This window comes from Solanum verrucosum, unplaced genomic scaffold, assembly GCF_900185275.1.
Source record: "Solanum verrucosum unplaced genomic scaffold, falcon-dt-bn FXZP01000188.1, whole genome shotgun sequence".
Lineage (NCBI taxonomy): Eukaryota > Viridiplantae > Streptophyta > Magnoliopsida > Solanales > Solanaceae > Solanum > Solanum verrucosum.
The window spans coordinates 563,021-582,421 of record NW_026020409.1 but is presented as its reverse complement, the minus strand read 5'-3'; the positions used below and the strand labels follow the sequence as shown (position 1 = coordinate 582,421).

Here is a 19,401-nt window from a genome sequence, read left to right as displayed (position 1 = left end):
CAAGAGCAAGTTTTATTGTTTGTAATAGGTTTCGATCTTCTAACTCTTCTATTTTCTAGAAATAGCATGAACAATTGTATTTTGTGGTTTTCTAATAGTATGAGTGGCTAAACGTCCTTGTTCTGGGGTTGTAGCTACGAATCGAATGTTGAATATCTAAGGTTTATGAATTAATTCTTGGTTGTCATTATAAATTACTTTTATATTCTTGTTTTAGCATTTCTTAACTGGCCATCTAGAGATAAATATATTGTCTAATCTTAAAATCTAGAGAGGAGGGGTTAGCTAGACCAAAGAATATAGAGAGCTCAATCGATCCATTTAGTTGAGGAGATTTGTGTTCAGGAGTGACGCCCGGACGAACAACTTGCTTGGTTACGAAACAGGATAAAATATAAATGCTTGCCAGTTAGGCATGTTTATCCCCGCTCAACGATGTAGTTAGACAACTAACTGGAGTAGGCGACTAGAGGTTTGATTCCCGACTCATACAATTAACCCTGTAAACCAGTAACTTGACAACTAAAATTAGTTCTAAGCCGACAATATGATACATGAGATTCATTGGATGTTGCAGCCCTGAAATTGTCTTTTACTTGCATGAAACATCATCTTAAAGTCGTTCACTTTTGGTTACTTTTATTTATTGTATAATTCGTAGTAGTAGTTAATAATCATCACCATTTCTGAAAGTAGTTACTTTTATTTTATTTGTAGAATTGAGTATCAAATATAAGTTGATCATAAGTCTCTTGGGAACAATAACTCGTTTCTTTAAGAATCTATATTACTTGAACGACCACGTACACTTGCGTGTATATTGAGGAGCAACAACGAGACCGGTGTTTTGTCAGCATCCTCATTGTCTTCATGATATTGGTAATATGTAAGTGATCAAACATCCATCATCTCCCCTGCATCCCTGATCTGCGGGAATATTTGATTCTTTTCATGATTGAACTTTTAGTTGTATGGTTATGGCATTTTCTATATGCTTTATCTTTATATAAAGCTTGCACCATTTGAATGATTTTCATGTCAGTTTTTAATGCGGCAGAAGTTAATGTGGACATCTCTTTGTTTTTGTGTTTCATGTATATCCCCCGGTTCTGCCAATTATAGCCATTCTGCTATTTCTCTTGTTCCTAACCACTGAAATAAAACAACATGGAGAGCAATTGAGAAGTTTATCTATGCTTGAAGCCACCAAGACTGCAATATCAATGAAATTTGTAGAATTTAAAGTTAGACTAGGTCACTATAACTGATGTTGATCAAACAGATAACGGTTGTTCATGCATCCTGCATGTGCGCAGTTCCTATTGTCTCTTATTTAGATGCTCAAGCAGTTTGTGGTCGTACTGCTAATTTGCCTTTTTATTGTTTCTAGTCATTTAATGCAACAAATCCTTGTAATTGCAGCATAAAAGTCATCAAATTCCACAATATACATTTTTGTCTCTCACTATTATCTGTCTATGTATATTTTCTTGTATGTCATTGCGTTAATTGTACGGGCATTTTTTTGCAACTTTATCTCAATTTGTTGTTAGATGTAAGACTTTATTATAAATTCAGTTTTGATATGCTTTTTGGTGTTTCAGGTGGTGGTATTTGGGCCATTTATCCGGTATTAGTTTCTCCCGATTACATCTATGGCAATGTTAACATTTTTATTGCTATAATATTGTCCATATTTACCTTGTCTACCTTTAGCCTTTCTGCATTTAGATCTGCTGGTGCTCCACCAAACATACTGTGGGGAAACTATCCTGCTGTGACAAAAGAAGCACTTGAATTATAGATTTTGTGAATATTGTGCAAAGTCAAAGATACTCCTGAGTTACTACCTCAAATAGAAAAAAGAAGAATCTAATTACAGGGAGTAAAAGATACTCATGAGTTACTAGCAGTGTTTTCAAAAGTGAAAAAAGAGCAACAAGGTTGAAAAACAATAAATAATTGAAGCGCACAATTTAAAGATACCATATCTAAATGAATTTTGTGCTAAAATAATCAATCAATTAAAATAACTAATTAATTTCAGCATCCAATATACAAATAATGTCGATATTAATTCAACTCTTCAAAATCGAGATTCAAAGAATCAACTATTTCTCAGGACCCCTTGTGCATCGTTGTTTGAAGTGCGCACTTATTTGAAATGCATGGCTTCACCCATAAGGTCATGACCTCTCACATCATCCATTCGAACAATGAAGCAATGGCTTTTAGTAACACTGGTTAACAGTTAGGAACAACTCACAATGTAGTGGTGTTTCTAGCTCCAATTCCTTGAAGAGGGACAAATTTCTTGTTTGATGATAAGAATATTTATTCAAAAATATAGCAAGGAGGTGCGGTAATGCTTTACAAGATTGTAAGGGACTTAAAAAAGGCAAAAATCATTTACTCCAATCATGGTATCATCCTTTCATAACATCTTCCATTTTCTCCAACTAATCATCCTATACAAAGAGGGATGACAACCAAAATTACATACGGGCCTTTGTCTCTATCTAACTTTTCTTGAAAATGACGAAATAGAACCAACATACTGTTATTTTCCTGTAACGCAAAACAGAAACCTTTAAGTGAAAATTTGCCTGATTTCTCTGGCTTCCACCATACTTCATCTGGCTGTACATTCATCTCCCATCTAATTATTGTGTGATTGACATGAAAAATATGGTGCAGTAGTCATATTATATTCTCATGATAACATTTATTTATCAGATTGGAAACTGTGTTAGTGCAGCAAACCATTGGCATTTTGTCTTTTTCCTCATTTTAGCAATCATTGGCATGATTTACGCGTCCGTCATGTCTGTATATGCAGTTTATCATAACTGGCCACCATTAAACAACTGGAAAATTCACCTTCTGAGTGGGGCCTTTGGTCAAAAGTTGGTTATGAGAATGTTAAAGGATATTTTTATTGCATTTATGAGTTCTATGTTGTTTTTACCCGCGAGAGGACTTGTTCTTATATTTACATGTTTATTGCTAGTGTCTCTATCGAGATAGGTTTAAGTGTGCTTTTATGGCAGCAACTCTGTTTCATATATGAAGGCAAGAGATACTTGAGTCATATAAGTGCATCAGGGGGTGAAGGTACTGCAATAAAGGATTGCCAAAATTTCCTCCGATTCTTTGGCTTCTTTTATACTAGAATAAGATATTTGCCAAGCTTCTTCACTTCTAAGAAGAGACACAAAAAATGAAGGTGAATCAATTTATCTTCCTTTGTTCTCTTTATTCATTTTCATAGAGCCATTAGCGTGTTGTAAGTTTTGAATTCTCCCAAATACTGCTTTAGTTTATGGATTCTAATTGGAAATCCCATTGTATAAGCTGATTTTTCTCATAGATCATCGTGCTTATATTAAGTACACTATTGCCTCATAGGGAAGGTGGTACTTCAGGTTCCTGTGTGGCTGCGTTGGCACTGCCCTCGGAATGAAACACTTCCACTTGGGCCTTTTTTGGCAACCTCCAACATAAGAATTAAACGACAGTTGTGTTTCATTTTTCACTGAAATGTCCGTCAGTTATTTGGGTGTTAGCAAGGATCTAGTTTTGTTTTGGAAGCTCTGGCCTCTCACCCTATGGATCTGTTAATTTATTCTCTTCAACTCTTATTTCCTGAAAAGAGACAAATTTGTACATATGTATTAGTAATAGAAGTAATTGTTTGTGAGATTTGACCAAGGTAGAGGAAGAAAAACAGCCTCTTGCAAATGCAAGGTAAGGCTGCGTACATAAGGCCTAATGTGGTCTGGCCATTCCGCAGGGGGAGCTTATTATGTTGGGCGGCCTACAGAGCGAGAAATGAGTCTTGGTCCATGACTTAGGGGCATGATTAATAGTTTATGTATGGCATTTTGGCCTAAGATTCTGATTGTGGTATCTGATGATGCTATGCAGGTCTTTATTAGGTATATGCTATTTTTTCGTGCGAAAAGGTGGACATATGATGTATACAGATAGATTTCTTCATACATTACAAATTTCTGTAGAAAGACCGGAAGAATTTGTTCCCCATTTTTGGCATGATGTATCAGTAGACTGAAAATACAAGTGAAATAGGTTATATAGTTGAAGCCTACCTAATACCCCCCTTCTCGATAAACTCTATTTATAGTTCAATGGAGGAAAAGACCCTTATAATCTGGTGAAGCTAAAGAAGAGAGGAAGTGAAAAGGATTGGATTGGTGTAGGCATGTTTAAACTTTTTTTCTATTGTAATCTTGTAGCATATAATCTTATTTTTATCTTGACCTTGAATATGTTTTTTTTCCTTCTTTTGTTAAAATGTAATTCAGAGGATAAATCCTCATCCTAGTTTTTCCTTTTGGATTAATTAAATTTTGTGACAGTTGGGCTTTTTCAGTCTCTACTGTATTTCGATTATCACACTTCTCTTTTATTCTAAATGTTTTGTCATTCTTTTTATAGTATTTTTTTATGACCCCTTGACATTCTCATGAGTCATGTATAGTGTGACACTGGCACTTCACTTACAAGCACTACAACAAAAGAGACATTTAGCGGTAATTGAGTTAATGTCATTGCATCTAGTATCGTTAGTCTTTAATGACATTTATATAGAGTATTGGTTATAAATAATTATATGTATACAAAGTAGGATTTGGGGAGGATAAAGTGTATGCAGACCTAACCACTATCTCGTAGAGGTAGAGAGACAATTCTGGAAAGATCCTCGATATCGAATGTGATTTTTTATTTCTCGAGAGACATCACGTTGTTCTTGTTGATGAATTTTGAAACCAACTTTTGTAAAGGATAATTAACAAAGAAGAACTGAAGAAGTAATTAACAAAATTTGTAAATGCAACTTAAATTTAAAGTTTTACATGAAATGATAAAATTCAACATTCAAGGAAATATTAAAGACAATTTGAGCTTAGAGATAGAATTCAAGGAAATGATTCAAATACAATCTTATAGATAGAAATCAAATAAATTATTAAAATTAAATCTTGAAGTTAGGGGGAAGAAGTCACATCATCCTTTTCTCCATTGTTGTTTTTGTCTTTTCTCTCACAACCAACACTCATCTTGTTTGTTTTGATACTTGAATCTTCGTTTGTCAAATAATTCATATTTGAGTTTTCTTTAGTTGGACATTTCCAACTATATTCATCTTCAATTGGTGAGACCCTTGAAGTACACTGTGGAATGCAAGGAAATTTAATGAGATAATCAAAAATAAATTTAACTATTTCTTTTATTTTGTCAAATATACAATTACCAAAAGTAAAGAAAAAAAACTATTGTTGAACAATATTAGAAACTTGTGAAAATACTTAATGTTATAGAGGAAGATAGGCATGTTTTTTATGAATTACCTTATAGAGGTTATCGATGGAACGAAATTTAATACTTCTGGGTATTCCTTGAGTGATATGATAGTTTCCATCCTTTTCATCTCTTGTCAAAAGTTTTGGGCCATAATTCATAGTATTGTCATTTAAAATACGATCAGAATTATATGTGCTACCATCTTCACATGTAACTTTATTGAGCTCTGACTCACCTGCAAATTATATGTGAGATTACATGATATATGTGAAACAAATTATAAGTTTGGACGGGAGCTTCAATCTAATTATTGTATATTAGACTACCACTATGTTGTGTACCATTTAGGTCAAGAGTTTCAATTATCTTGAGCTTATTGATTTAAAATTTAGGGTTCATCTCTACTTTCGATAAATTCAGATAATTAAAAAACATAAATTCAATTTGTAAGATGTAAAATTTATAAGTACCATCAATATCTTCTTGTTGTTGGTTAGGACCTCCTCCAAAGAATTCTTTTGATCATGTCTTATGTTGCTTTCACTGCATTCTTTGAATTTTTAACTTTCTAACTCATGTAAATCCACATTATTTTTCATAAATGATTGGACGTAGAAAAGTATAAATACAATGAGCATGCTCGATTTCAATTGACATAAATGTTGAACAATTACCTCGCAAGCATGAAGGAGTGGATACAAACACGTATTGTCAATGTTACTGTCCTTTAAGGTAAGATTAGGATTATTCAGTGGTCTATCATCATTAAGGCTCTCAAATTCAGCTAAAAAATCATGAATAATGAAATGAAAGATAATTAATAGTACAAGTCAATTATAAGATATAGAATAATTAATAATTTATATATCCTGAATAATTCGTTGTTCATGGTTATTTGCGCTCTTTCCCTCTTTCATGGGAAGTTGAGAATTGCTCCCCTTGTTCCCTTGAAGAAAATATTAGTCAAGTATTTATTATACTAAAAACAAAGTATTAGAAATACTTTAAAATTCAATATTTGACTACTAATACTTCAATTAATTTGGAAAAAGTTATTTACTAATAAGATTAAAATTGAAAATTCCTATTAATTTTCTCTTTATTTCTTAAAGTGGACAAGGAAAATAAAAATCAATATAAGTCAAAATTACATACCATGAATATTTTTTTGCAGTCGATTGTCATGTAATATATTCTTGGAAGAGTCCTCTTGATCCTTTCCATAAAATTTCTAGTTCGTCTTGACATCCTCTTTGTTTTTCTTTTGTGCTTCGAGCATATTAAAAGTATACTGTGTAATTAAATTCAAAAGGCAAAATCAACTAATTATTTATATTCACAACTCATGCTCGCACAAAGTAATATCTTCCCTCCATTTTAATGAGTCGAAAGTTGGTAAACAAATGAAATTCTAGAAATCACAAAAGATAATTAATTAGAATAATATACACATATGCCGTTAAAGATACATAGAATATATCTCAATTATCCATGTACATATACATTGTATTTCATAAATTGAAAATGATGTTTAAAAAGAAGAGATAGATATTAAATACAGACCGTACACATAGGACTTTCTTGCAATACATAGTGGTTGGCTTCGAATCACATGAAGTCCATATAGATGTCCACTCCTATTTCCTCTAAAGCTCTTCCTGTGGGGAACACAATCAGTCCATACAAGGACCTACTGAGTCATCCACCCTTGCATCTATTTGATGCATCATCACCTGTCATTCGCCTGTCACGTGTTGCCACCAGAGTCATAAATACTCGAAGTAAGCTCCTGGCTATCTGAGAGGCAGAGGTTGACTATAAACTTCATCCCTCTCTGGACCTCAAGGAGCTTTTCCAGAGCTGAATTGCGTGTGCACTTCTGCCAAAGCAAAATCACGTGTGTACTTGGTGTATAACCTTAGCAGTATCTTCCATCAGAACCCAAAATCGACAACGAATATATCCTTTAGACTTTGCTAGAAATGGCCAAACACTAAAAAATCGGTGGAAAACCAGCCTAAGCTGAGAGCAAAGACAGAGCTTATAGTTTTGGGAGAAAAATAGAAGGATGATTACAAGGGATGAAGGAAGCATCATCCTCTAGCGACACTCATTCTCAGATCGGGATGAAAGTCTCGTTCTCAAAACGGAAACTTGAGTGAATGCTACTAGAAAAATCTATGGATGTCTCATTGTATTTAAATTAGACAATTCATATATATAAATGCACAACAACAATTTCAACATACGCAGTACAATTTCACAAGTAGGTTTTGAAAAATATAAAATATACAAAAATTATGATTTGAAATTGGTAAGATGTACATAGACTGTAACGCTACTTTTTGGGGCTAGGGATATTTTTCCAACATACCTTCGACAAAAAGAAAAAGGAAACAGGGTTGCAAGAAGAAAAAATCAAACATCTATGAATCTCTTTACTCGTCTTCTAAAATTTACTAGAAATTGTCTATGAATTCAGAATTACGACACTTACTAAAATGAACCACAAATATGTAGATGTATACAAAAGCAAAAAATGAAGAAATGAAACAAGATTTGGATTGTAACAAACTTACCATCACCCAATCCGCATCCTTCATTGTAAGAGAATAAAAAATAAAAATGAATGAATATAACGAAGAAGTAAATCAATACCTTCTCAACCGAGTTTATTTGTTCCTCTTGATTGTTGATCTATTTCCTTAAAAAATTGAAGTAAGTGAAGAGATAAAATAATATCGGCTACCATATATATATTGGTTCAAGCATCTCCTCTTGACCGCTTATATATTTTTTCTATAAGTTTGAAATTAAAATGATAAAGTGAATTTCTTAGTATCTCCGGTTTTATATACACATCTCGTTTGCTGAGTTGTTCTTGAAAATTATGTTTATTCATTCATTTTTTAAAAGTATGTTATTTGTCAAATAAAGGCGACACGAATTTTTAAAGTACTACTGTATAATTAGACTATAAATTTGAATCAATTATTGTAAAGAAATTTATTGTTATGCTAATAGTGATATTTTAACATTAATCGAGAAATTATTTAAAATATAGTTATTCATTTCTTTTAAATTTGTCATTTATTATATTTTGTAGTGTGTTTTAATTATAAGAATAATACATGAATTCTCTTTTTATAATATTAGTAAGGTGATCAATTCTCCAAAGAAATTGTATTTGATATATGGTTTTAGCTAATTCTTCACCATTACGGTATACTAGACTGACTCCCATTTTTCAAATTATTTATTTGCCTTTTAATTTGGTGATTAAAATTTGCATATAGTTATTGGGTTTTTTATAGGATTTTTTTTTATGATTTAGTAACATTAATTCTTATGCTAGTTCAATAATTTTATAAGGCATAATACATAAATATGCTCTTTAATTTGGCTTTAGCTGACATCTATGCCCTCCAACTTTGAGTGTGCATAAGTAGACACTTAAACTTGTAAAACACTAAAAAAATAGAAACATTCGTCCTACGTGACATCCAACATGACAAGTTTGAATCCTATGTGGCATCCTACGTGATTATGCTACGTAGAACGTGCGTGTCTACTTGTCCTATTTTATACTAGTTTAAATATTTATTTGTGCACATCCAAAGTTAGAGGGCATAACTGTCTACTAAAGCCAAATTAAATGACATATTTATGCATTATGCCTTTTTATACTTTACTATGACAAAATGAATTTAAATAATTTTCAAGGAGTTAATTAGATCTGTATTTGAAAAAATTATTACCCAATTCAATAAGTGCTTATCATTTTTAGATTTTGACCAAATAAATTTATATATTTCTCATAAAGTTAGTCAATTTAATCCAATAAACTCACTACAAAATTGATAAAGAACGTTAAATTGTGATTGAAGTAGTAATAGTTTTCTTAAAAAAGATATTAATAGTTAGTTTGACCAAAAATTAAAGTATTTTGAATTTCTATTTTTGAGGTGGAAGACCCCATATCTCCTCTATTTAAAATCGTTTAGATTATAAAATTAACAAATATATAACACACGTAAAACAATGAGGAAATTTCATACATAGCAAAGATATTAAATTTAATAAGTTTCCTCAGCTACAATTTGTCTAATTACGCTTCATAGTTATAGTTTCGTTTACTATGAATATTTTCGTTTCTATAATTCACTTGCCAATATACAAACAAGCTAAGTATATATAAATTTTGTATTTATACATTTAGAAAATTTTCAGAACTTATACAAATCAAATGTATCAACGTGATAATTATAGGGGAAATTACACGGATAGCAACTATATACTACTTAATTAGCTAACATAACTATAATTTTTATTAATTACCACTTACAACTTAATTTTAGATATAATTATGTGTGCATCTCTCCTCTCTTCCTCTCTCTAGCCTCTCTCCTCTCTTATACATATACAAGTACAAATCATACAAATACAAATTATACATATACATATACAATTATATGACAGATATACAAATACAATTCGCCTCTCTCTACTCTCTACCCTTTCTCGCTTACCTCTCTCCTCCCTCTCCCTCTCCCTCTCCCAATCTCGCTTGCCTCCCTCTTCCAATCTCGCTTGCCTCCCTCTTCCAATCTCGCTTGCTAGATTTACAAATGCATATGTATACCAATTACATATATACAATTATCTAACATATATACATATACAATTCAACATATACACATATACAATTCACCTCTCTCCATTCTTTCCCTCTCTCGCTCGCATCTCTCCTCCCTCTAATATGTAGCTACAAATAGTAATTAGCAAACTATAGCTATAGAGCCTAATTAAGTTTATTTTAGTGGCTATTTGCGCAATTTCCTCATATTTATATTCAAGCTAAGTAAGCATATACAAATTCTGGATTTATACAATTAGAAACTGATTTATAAAAATTCTGAATTTATACAATTAGGAGCCGAATTATACAAATTCTGGACGTGGCTCACATAAATATGGTTATATGTTAGTGGCGAAAAGTATTTTCTTCAAACTATAACTATGTTAAATAATTAACTAGTATATATTTGCTTAGTCTCTTAAAATTTGTCCTTGTCTTAATTGGTATATGAGCTTGCGTCAATAATGAACAAAAATATTCCTTCATTTTGTGATATTGAGCAAATATATCCGTTGTAATAATGTGTGCATGTATATATACCCCTATGTTTAACAAATGGTGCATGTATATCCTCATGACCAACTATGTAGAATATACGTATTGAACAATCACAATTTACAGTTACCCTTAATAAATGTATTTTAAATTAGATAAAATTGTAATTATGAGTTATAGTTTCTTACAATACCTCATTATTAACTGTTTTGGTAAAATATAAAAGTCGAATAATGTTTTAAATAAATATAATTTTTTTGATTTTGGTTGTCAATTAAATTGTCATTTAATTCTTTGTTTTATTAAATAAAATTATCTTTTTAACAAAAACAATATTAAATTGCTTCAAGATATCGACCTTAATGGTGGAAAGCCAAGTGAAAGGAACATTTCTTTTTAAGTGAAAATAAATGTATTATAAATTAGATAAAATTGCAATAATTATGAGTTATAATTTCTTACCTGACTTCGTTATTGACTGTTGTGGTAAAATATAAAAGTGGAATAAAGTTTTTAATAAATATTGCCTTTTGATTTCAATCGTCAATTAAAGAATCGTTTAAGCCTTTATTTTATTTTATTTTTATTTTTTTTCCCAAAAAATATTAGATTGCTTCGAGATCATATTGATCTATAAGTGTCAAGACCAGAGCCTACACCCCGGACGTGACACGGCGTACAAGACTCCGAAAAGTCTCATACAAGCCTCATAGCATTCATAACATAAGACATAAGAAAATGGTACGGAATTTAAAATCTTTAATCCATACAATCGAAGTCTTTATTTAAAAACAAACATCGGAAGTCTAACTTGTCTCACAATGCCATCTAATACAATTTGAATCAAAGATACGGTCACTGCCCTTCAACATAGTCCGAAATGTAAAATGATATAAAAGAAAACTAGAATGACAACTCTCATCCTCGAACCATGAGGACTCACCACTAGCTTTGGAGAGAATCAATACAAGCTTGAACATTAGAAGTCACCTTAAGATCCGGAACCTACACTTTGTAGAAAAATAGAAGAAATATGGATTAGCACACAAAAATGTACCAAGTATGATAGCCATGAAAAAATCATGCTTAAAAAGGACATTTTGGTTTAAAACCATGTTATATGCCAATTTTAAGAAACATCATGAACTTTGTACAAGAGGCATAAGATACAAGCATATTCAACATATAAGCCATTACAACACACTAGAACCATCATCTAAGCTATACTTGTGCAATGGAGGAATGGCATCTCATACTACCTTTCATACTAAGTACCACTTTGAGGCCACCATAGATGAACTTACCATTCTTCATACTCATCTTTAATCAATACGCATGGATAAGGAACATTCACATTTAATAAGTCATGACAAGGATAGTTAAGCATTTATCATTACATTAAGCCCTTAAGTCAACAATCTCATTAGCATCATTAGGAGGACATTCATTTCATTAGACATTGAGACATTAGAGAAACACAACATAGCCCTCTCAAAGCCTACTCGTGCAATGCATGAATGACATTTCATACTACCACCTACACATCATAGAACCTCTTGAGTAACCATAGCACGTAACTCATATGATGGGAATAAGCATTAACCAACATATACCATGTGAGCATATCATGAAATCCGATGTTTATCCCACACCGTAAAGGGTTGGTCTATTTGCCTAAGGTAGGACCGGTAACATTTTAGCTTAGGTGGATCCACTAGCTAATAACTTATGTGGGCACATAGTTATGGAATAAGAAAGATGTTCATTGAAACCCGGCCTAACATAGGGAGAGCTTCCATTTTACCATATCCATTTGATGCTAAGCTTACATTCCCATAGAGTAGTTCATTCCTAACATTATTATACATGAGAGGGATGTCATTTGCCTACTGACCCAAGGTACATTATTACACACATGAAAGGGTGCCATGAGCCTACCGATTCAAAGTACATTATTAGGATAACTCATTGAATCCTCATGAAAGGGTGCCATAAGCCTACCGATTCAAGGTTCATCATTATCATTCATGGAAGGGTGTCAATAGTCTACCGATCCAAGGTGCATCATTATAGTAGTTCATAGACTCATTCAAGGGCTACCATCATTAGGTCTACCGATTCAAGACAAAGCCTATAATACTTCATTAATCATTTATCAAAGGTCTACCACCATTAGGTCTACCGATTCAAGACGAAGCCTAGAATACTTCATTAATCATTTATGAAAGGGCTACCACCATTAGGTCTACCGATTCAAGATGTATCATTTCATTGAAGAAACCCTTTACAACATAGCATCATCATTCATAAGTGCATAATTGAGAATAACCTTTCAATAATAACATAATTGCATTGTAGACATGATCACATTACTTCCATTGAAATCATAAAGCATATACATAGCATCATGATTATTCATCAACTCTTCATAAATTGCCCTCCAAGGCCATGAATCACAATTCAACCCAAACATCTATAATACTACATTAGATAAGGGTAATATCATGATTCAATAACTCAATCAATATAGACATAATCAATTAACACGCTTCCATAATCAATCAACCCACGTCATAAATTCACAATTTAGTATTTTGGAGGATTCATGGTTTCATGGGGGAATTTCATCATAAATCCACATTAATTCATAAATTAAATCATAATTCATCGTAAATCAACCATTGAAAATGTTTTGAAAGGGAACCCATGACTTAGATTGAAACCCTAACTTTTGGGGGAAATTGGAAGCTTTGAAATCATGTTTTGGAGGGACTCTATGGGTGAAAGCTACCCATAGATGAAAAGCCACCATACCTTAATGGAGGTTTCCCCTTAAATTTGATAAGAAAGACCTTGGTTCTTCAAGCCCTAACCTCCACTTCTTCTTCTTCTTCTTTGGGAACTTTCTAGAGAGAGAAATTTTGGAGAAGATGAACTCTTTTGGATTTTTGGGAATAATGAAGTAAATGGGTGGTTTATGACTTAAAATCATTTATATATGTGAAATAAAATAATAAAAATCGACCCCATTAATTAACTAATCAATTTGGAATTTACTAAAGTACCCTCGACTAGGCAACCCCTTCCTAGGGGCCACGTCCACCTTCACGACCCGTCAAGGGCAACAGGGCCTGTGGTGGTGTCCGTGGTCCCTTGACCAGTAGCTCCTCCAACTTGGCAAGTATCCCATGAGGCTAAGGCAACCCCATGAGTCTTCCCACAGTCCATGGTCTTCACCACGAGCCGTGAAGTGGCTCGTGAAGGGGAGCCTTGGCTTGGGCACTTTTGGGGCACATTGCCTCACCCACCATGGGTTGTGAAGATCCTCGTGGTCATGGTAGGCAGTGGCTAGGTGCTTTTTAGGCAGCCTTGTCCCCCTAGCCATGGCACTTGCCCTTAAGCCTTGACGTTAACCCTCACATTTAGGCTCTAGTTTAACCTACTAATTTCCGAGGTGTTACATTATCTCCCCCTTGGGAACATTCGTCCTCGAATGACACATTTAAACATTCTCGTAATTAAAGACTCAAGACTAGCAGGCCATCATGCATGAAACATCATATCAATGCACAATTCATAGGAGGAAACATCATCTCCATCTCAATATACTCAATGCAACACTAGGAAGTACGAACTACATCTAACAACTCATTATGCATGAAAATTTCAACATTTCTCATTTTATTGGAGGAATTACCTTCTCCAACTTAAAGTATGCTCATCATAACATCATGAAGCAAATTATGCAATTACTCTCGAAAGCACATTTAAGCATGTTCAACAAGTTATCATCTCATGAAGCATATTGACAACTCATACCAAATGCACATCAACATGAGGAATAACAATCATGAAAACTCATTTTCTCATTAGACATGAATTCATCAAGAACATGCATAACATAAGGAGACCATGGAAACACAAAATCCCACATGACTCCAAAACATAAAACAAACCATAAGGAACTCTTTGTCTTAAGCTTGAATAGGAATAGAAGAAAGAGATAAGGATATCAGAACTCTCAACAACCTTACTATCAAACCATACCATCTCCCCCTTGGGAGTAAGCCCATACTAAGGCTAACATCAAAATAGCACAAGGACCTTAATAAAACATTCACAACCATAAGGAACTATCACATACCGGTGCCTTAATCCGGAAGGGCTCCCTTGTACTCTCCAGACCGGAGTGCATAGAAATGAACATAATTTGTAGGAATAGGAACCGTACCATTAGGATAAGCTTGTTTGGCAACTCTTCTTTATGTCGAGAGTGTAGGGAAATCTTTCACTTGATGATCACTTTTTCCACAACCATAACACCTATTCGTACAGGCTAGGCACTTCCCATAATGCTTCTTTCCACAATTGGTGCAAGTAGGTTTAGGAAATGGAGGTCTACTACCTTTCTCTTGGTTAACCCTAGGAGTGCTTGAAGAATCATGGTTAGAAGATCTCTTTTTGAACCTTGGTTGATCTTTCTCATCGGACCTAGATCTCTTCATCTCCCTATTTTTTCTCTTAAGTTTGGACTCCTCAATTTGTTGAGCAAACACCATAAGCCTAGAGATATTCATGTCACCATGGAGCATTGTCATACGTCATTCTTCCTCAACCAAGTCAAACACACCCGTCACAAATCTACTCATCTCATCTATCGAATTCGACACCAAAGATGGAGCATACTTATATAATAGGGTAAATTTCAAGGAATACTCTTGCACACTCATGCTACCTTGCCTAAGGTTGATAAATTATTTCATCTTAACTTCCCTCCTCTCACGGGGAAAAAAACTATCAAGGAATACTTTCTTAAACACTTCTCAATCTATGGGACCCTCTCCTACCGACCTATTGCTCTTCTATTGAGTAAACGAAACTTCGGAAACATCCTTCAATTGGTAAGCGGATAGCTCCGCTTTTTCTACCGAAGTCACCCCCATAGCATCAACTACCTTATACACCTCATCCACAAACTCTTGGGGATCCTCTCCCACCTTGGAACCAAGAAACACCGGAGGATTCATCCTCACAAAATCCCTCAACCTAAAAGCTATAGTGCTCACATTAGGGTTCACGTGAGTCTCAATTCCCCTATTGGCTTGAGCCGTCATAACTTGATCTTGAGTAGTTTCAACTTGAGAAATCATTAGAAAAGTCGACCTAACTTTCCCATCTGTCATGGCCAGAGGATCAGCCGAAACTTGATTACCTTGAGGAACTTGGTTACCTTGAGGACCTTGGAGAGGAACTCCCTCATTCACAATCTCCTCTTCCATCCTTCTTGTGTTCGCCCTTCCTGTATTCATATCCTATAGACACAAGAGAAGGGTTAGAAAAAGGACTTGTATAGAGCTAAACTCTATGGCATGACTCAAATAGTAATGAAAGAAGTGTAGTTTCCTAACGTCTTATAGCCTCTCATTCATAAATGTGGAGCACTTCACACTCATTAACAAGAAGCTACTAGACGTGGCTTGTGAGACATCAATCCTAAAAACCATCCCAGCATCTTGTGCTCTGATACCATGTTTGTCACGACCCGAGCCTACACCCCGGACGTGACATGGCGTACAAGACTCTGAAGAGCCTCATACAAGCCTCATAGCATTCATAACATAAGAAGTAAGAAAATAGTACGGAATTTAAAATCTTTAATCCATACCAATCAAAGTCTTTATTTAAAAACAAACATCGGAAGTCTAACTTGTCTCACATGGCCATCTAATACAATTTGAATCAAAGATAGGGTCACATCCCTTCAACATAGTCCGAAACGTAAAATGACATAAAAGAAAACTAGAATGAAAACTCTCATCCTCGAACCATGAGGACTCACCACTAGATTTGAAAAGAATCAATCCAAGCTTGAACACTAGAGGTCACCTTAAGATCTGGAACCTACATTTTGTAGAAAAATAGAAGAAATATGGGTTAGCACACAAAAATGTACTAAGTATGATAAACGCAAAAATCATGCTTAAAATGGACATTTTGGTTGAAAACCGTGCTATATGTCAATTTTGAGAAACGTCATGAACTTTAGTACAAAAGGCATAAGATACAAGCATATTCAACATATAAGTCATTACAACACATTAGAACCATCATCTTAAGTAACCCTAAGCTATACTTGTGCAATGTAGGAATGGCATCTCATACTACCATTCATACTAAGTACCACTTTGAGGCCACCATAGATGAACTTGCAATTCTTCATACTCATGTTTAGTCAATACTCATGGATAAGGAGCATTCACATTTAATAAGTCATGACAAGGATAGTAACTTATAATAACAATCCAAGTTAAGCATTCATCATTACATTAAGCCTTTAAGTCAACATTCTCATTAGCTTCATTAAGAGAACATTCATTTCATTAGACATTGAGACATTAGAGAAACACACCATAGCCCGCTCAAAGCCTACTCGTGCATTACATGAATGGCATCCCATACTACCACCCACACTTCATAGAACGTCTTGAGTAACCATAGCATGTAACCCACATGATGGGAATAAGCATTAACCATCATAGACCATGTGAGCATATCATGGAATCTGGTGTCTATCCCACACCGCAAAGGGTTGGTCTACTTGCCTAAGGTACGACCAGTAACATTTTAGCTTAGGTGGAACCATAAGCTAATAACTTATGTGGGCACAGTGTTATGGGATAAGAAAGATGTTCATCGAAACCCGTCCTAACATGGGGAAAGCTTTCATCTTACCATATCCACTCGGTGCTAAGCTTACGTTCCCATAGAGTAGTTCATTCCTAAAACATTATTACACATGAGAGGGATGCCATTGGCTTTGTCACGACCCAAGCCTAGGGCCTAGACGTGACCGGCGAATGGGGAACCCGAAGGAACCCCAAACAAGCCTCATAGCGTATCATTACACATCCTTGGTCGCGGAAGCAATTAAAATGACCATAAGCGATAAGCATAATCAAGGGGAAATCGGGACTAAGGGAGCAAGAAAAAAAAAGAGAATGATACATAAATACCATAGATGAGTCAAGCTCAAGCATAATACACAACTTGTCCAACACCACCTTTAAACATGGGTACTTAGCGGGGGCCAAGACAAACTACCGGGCTCACCCTCATAGTCAATACATAACAAAAAAGGAAAAGTCTTATACATAGCAAGAGATCATAAGCAACGTCCCCGGAATGGAGGACTCACCAATAACCTCGATAGAAAATCGTATTAGCCACGCGGAGGAGGATGGTCAAGCGTGCTCCGGTTCCTACATGGTGACATCATGTAGGCATAGAGTATATATTAGTACGTTTGAATGTACTAAGTATATGGGATGCAATGCAATGCACAATAGATGGACATCATAGGCAAAATGCATAATCATACCCGATAGATAGCATATTAATGAAATGATATGTATAAGGATGCTTACATAAAAATCATATTTAGTGGGGCGTAGTACATGTGTGGCAAGTGACCATCAATATAGTATTTCCAAGGCCTACCACCCCTTGGAGAGGCGAAAGATGGTACAAACCCTCAATGTGGTTACCGGGCCTACCACCCCCCGAGCTAGGGACCAAGGTACAAACCCCTCGATATGGTTATACGGGCCTACTACCCCCCATACTAGGCAACCAAGGTACCAACCCCTCGATACGGTTACCCGGGCCTACAACCCCTCGAGCTAGGCTTGGTCGACTCACAACACTTATATAGAGAAAATCATATACATGTGTCTATTTCATCATCATTTCAGTAATTATATAACCATTCGGCTCATAGGACGTACATTGGACCTTCCATTTCCTAAGAATTCTATAAATGGGCATTTTATCAAACACATGGTGGGCTACTGTTCATGTAAATAAAATCATGTATTTCAAGAGTACTAAGTCCAACCAATTCCAAAATCCATATAAATCAGCCCACCAACAACATACATATATATAAATCAACCTTCATAATTTGATCATGGAAGCATGAAAACCATAAACATCACATAATAATTCCATTTCATGATAATATGCAAAATAGACCATAATAGGTGTGTAGTAGTAATTCCATACTTCAAGAGTTCATAAATAACCATAAGGACCCATAAACTTGAAGTAGTAATAGAGGATAAATGGTTGGACTTGTGGAAAGAAAGGTTTCCACAATCAAACTCACATACCTCAACTTTGGAGAATCCTTGATGAAGATTGGAATGGAGAATTGAAGCTTGAGATTGAGTCTTGAATCCGGAATTAGAGCTTGAGATTTTTGAATTTGGTTGAGGATCTTGGTGGAATTTTGGAGAGGTCTTAGAGAGTGTTTTTGAAGTTAAAAAAATGACTAAGTATGGGACATATCCCCTTTTTATAAAAAACGTCCTCAACCCGCCTCAAAAAAATAGCTCACTGGAAATTGCAAATCTGCACAGACAAGTTTTACGAAAATGGTCATAACTCCCTCATCTTAACTCAGAATGAGGTGAAACCAAGTGTGTTGGAAAGCTAACTCAAAGAGCTTTAATTTAATAGGTTGTGGACCTTCCAGTTCCTTGTGTGCTAATAGATATCCCCCTTTAAAGTTGACCCTCCAAATCGCATTTTTTTGCGATTTTGGAATTTTGATACGGTTGCTCTAAAATTCGGGTTAGACCTATTTCCCACTCAATTTCATCCCATGAATAAGAATATGAAGTCAAATTTCCGAAATCATGCACGAATTTTGAGATATATGGAAATTACAATTATAGGTGTTTCCGTAGCACATTTTCGGTCATTTTTGGGGTCATTTCAGGCTTACCGATCCAAGGTACATTATTACACACATGAAAGGGTGCCATGAGCCTACCGATTTAAGGTACATTATTAGGATAGCTCATTGAATCATCATGAAAGGGTGTCATAAGCCTACCGATTCAAGGTTCATTATTATCATTCATGGATGGGTGTCATTAGCC

General features: G+C 34.6%; 2 pseudogenes; one reads left to right on the top strand and one right to left on the bottom strand.

Moving 5' to 3' along the window:
• The first annotated feature begins 2,715 nt into the window (after positions 1 to 2,715).
• LOC125840596 (protein S-acyltransferase 11-like) lies at positions 2,716 to 3,224 on the top strand (annotated as a pseudogene).
• Positions 3,225 to 5,009: 1,785 nt separating this feature from the next.
• On the bottom strand, positions 5,010 to 15,768 carry LOC125840595 (uncharacterized; annotated as a pseudogene).
• Positions 15,769 to 19,401: the final 3,633 nt, after the last annotated feature.